This window comes from Chinchilla lanigera, unplaced genomic scaffold (assembly GCF_000276665.1).
Source record: "Chinchilla lanigera isolate Chin_1 unplaced genomic scaffold, ChiLan1.0 scaffold00008, whole genome shotgun sequence".
NCBI classification, from domain to species: Eukaryota; Metazoa; Chordata; class Mammalia; order Rodentia; family Chinchillidae; genus Chinchilla; species Chinchilla lanigera.
Window position 1 is genome coordinate 24,531,618 of NW_004955409.1, and position 3,378 is coordinate 24,534,995.

Consider the following 3,378-nt stretch of genomic DNA (forward strand, 5'->3'; position numbering starts at 1 on the left):
ACAACCGGGTGGCCGCGAGGAGGAATGACAAGCTTTTGCCCTAGACTGGGAGCTCTCCAGCGGGGCTGGGTGGGAGCCAGCGTGGGAGTGCACCACTTCAGGGCAGCTTGGGACGCTCAGTTAAGCCCGTTCTGCTGTGATTTCCTGCCTCGTAATGACACAGCACCTCCCTAGGGTAGGGTGGGGTGGGGTGGGGGCAGCCTGATGAAAATAAAAAGGTGGCAGTGAACTCTTGGAGTTGAGCTGTGCCTCAGGGCCGTCCTGCCTGAGGTAGATGAGGGATGATCGCCTTGGTGACCCCACATCGGGCGGGATCCGCTGGTTGGCCTCCTTTCACCCAGCTGCTAGGACACTCTAGGCTAGGGGTTTGCCACTGCTCTTCTTCAGCTCTGTATATGGAGCCATAGGGTCTCCAATGTAAGCATTCACCATCTGGGGAGAAGGTCCGGCAGCCCCCCTGGCACCAGCTACAGAAGATGCGCTAGCGGGGAGCAGTTCCCAGGCGGAATGGAAACAGAGATGGGAACACGGACCCGGATGAGGTCTCTGAGGAGCGTGTTAGGGGCCTTCGATTTCTCATCCGAGGAGGAGGAAGGGGTGGAGGCAGTGCTATCACCTGGGATTGGGGAGAAGTTAGGGGGAAGAGAGTGGGGTGTTTGGGTCTCAGCTGCTAGCCACCTTGCCTTCCATATGGATGCGGTTATCTTAGAAGAATCTCGATCCTTAAACCCCCTTTTGTCTTGGGAGCTGAAAAGGGCATTGTCAGTCCTGAAAAGGACCTAGACAAAATCCGCACTGTTTTGATTCAGGACTCTGTTTAATCAGTCCCTGGTGACAATGTAGTGGGTGTTAGGCAGGACAATAGTATCTTTTTAAACCTTGTGGCCTTCAGGAAGACAAAAGACTTGAATTTTATGGGCTTACAACTTCAATTAGAACAGTGCCAGTGTGCATGGGAGATTATCACATTTGTATCATAAAACCCCTTTCTAATAAATGATTGCTGGGGAGGGAGCCTGAACATTGTAAGACATATACTGAGATCTGCCAGGGGCTTCCCAGTTAGCCCTGGCAGAGCAGATGGGAAAGAAAAGAATGAAAGGATTTCTGAAGAGGTCCTGGGTTGGGACTTGCGCCTATGGTCAGCTGGCTGGGTGCTTGGATTCTTCATGCTCTTCCTCCAAGAGTGGGGTCAAAGACTTGAAGCTTGTTTAATGCCATTGCTACTGACAAAGGCCTGAGTATTCTTGAGGAGGGAGTTAGAAAGAAAATATTGTCTACTTCCGCACCTTTTCTCTTGCTAGAGCTGTAGACAATGTAGATCTCAGAGGGCCTGTTGAATGTGAGGACCTTAGGACTAAGGGATTCTGTTTTGGAGAGGGGATCTCTACCAGGAGGCTTTTGGGGAGAATGTATCCTCCATGAAATTCTTCACAGTCCTAAATGGTGAGCCAGATGTCTAACTATAAGGCATTTGGTTGCTTTCCAGCAAAGCAGTTAGAGTCCAGGCAGGATGCCCACCCCGAGAGTGAGAGTGAGAGCGAGCTGTCCCAGGCCAGAGGAGGAACAGCAGGGTCCGATGACGGTAGCACCAGGAACCAGAACTGAATGCACTGATGCCCTCTGCCTTTTGCTGCTTTTGTTTAGGCTGATAGGATCTTTTGTTTAGAGAGGAAAACCCACAGGATAGCGTGCAAAACATACCCCCACCCCATCAGTCCATTTTAGAGACTCAAACTGTCATATTTTTTCCTGTTCATACCTGAAAAAAAGCTGGAAAAGGTGAATGTTAGTTTCTTTTGTGACCTACAAGGTCAGTTTTTCCAGGTTCTGGTAGATGCTGCATCCAAGGCCTCTCTTTTAGTAGCTGTGAAAACAGGGTCTCCCCCTCCACAGATGACAGTATTTTGGACCTGTCATCCATCGTCAGCATCACAAAGCATGTTCACACAGAAAACTTTTATTGAGACTTATTGTGTTCCAGGCATTTTTCAGTTTATTCATACAGAAATTTTACTAGCTATCGACCCGTCTATGTATCTCCCATTTTACAGGTAAGAAACTGGGGGTCAGTGTCTGGGAGGAGGCAAATGACTTGCCCAAAGTAGTTCTGAACCTCAAAGACTGTTACCATTGTCCTCAACTTAACCACCCTAACAAGTTGCCCTTAAGGAGAACTGCCATATATATGGCAGCTATTTAACCAGGTAACTATGTGTTTTTCATATTTACAGATAACCTGCCTAGGATACTTAACTGAAACACCAAAAACAGATAAACAGAGTTAACAAAATATTTAACCACGCTACATACACACACACACACACACACACAATGTTACAACTATCATAAACTATCTTATGGATAGTCTGGAAGGATCTGAAAGCACATGCAAAGCACTGTGCACAGTTCAGAGCCACTCTCAGAGGCTGGTCACATAGCACAACAGTTGCTAACACTTGTACCAGGCAATATTTTAAGGTCTTTTCCTTGTACTAACTCATTCAACTCCGTAAGACAGTTCTACTATCCCCACTTGACAAAGGAGGAAACTGAAAGTCGAAGAGGTGAGCAGTAACTGATCCGGGGTCATATAGCTAGTGAGTGACAGGCGTTGAACCCAAGCACTCTAACTCCAGATCTCGCACCTTTGACCAGTGGGAATTATTTCCCAATTTTAATGTTTTACTGCTCTCAGTTCACAGTCTTAGTTACCTTCTTCACAGACACTTCTCTAAAGACCTGCTCTTTAGCATCTGTCTCTGCTCCTCCCCACGCCCTTACCCTCCTTCTACCAAAGCTCCAGCTTTTGGACACAGCCTCAGTGTTTCCCCTAGGCCTGTTTGTGTGCATTCTTATGCAGCTGTCAATGAAACACAGCTCTTGCCTGCAGGTCACAATGTTCTCCTGTGACTATCATCCGACCATTCTTCTTCCAGCAAAACATCTGCTGCTGCCATCTTGACACCAATTGTCCACTCAGTGTTCAGCAGGGTCGCTGCTGACTCTGATAGGCTCCTCCAAGCTTTCCCCAACCCCCAGGTCCAGATCCCTGTGGAGCTTTATGACTTTGGCTTTCCTAGCCCTTTCCCCTGTTATCTTTTCCTTTCCTAGGTCTGCAGTTTTATCTTTATTATTAAATATCATCCTCTTCACATTTTCTCTCTCCTTCCATTGTAAACATTTTCACATTATCTCACTTAAGTCTCTTGCAGGTGGAGACTGCAATTTTCACTTCAAGTTTCTTTCCTCATTGTTCAGAGGATCTTACATCTTAGCACATCTCTTATCTGATGAATTTAGCACTTTAGTATCTTAGCTAATATTCTACTGATGGGTGAGAAGGAAGTTATCTGAGTCCAGGTTAACCTACACCTT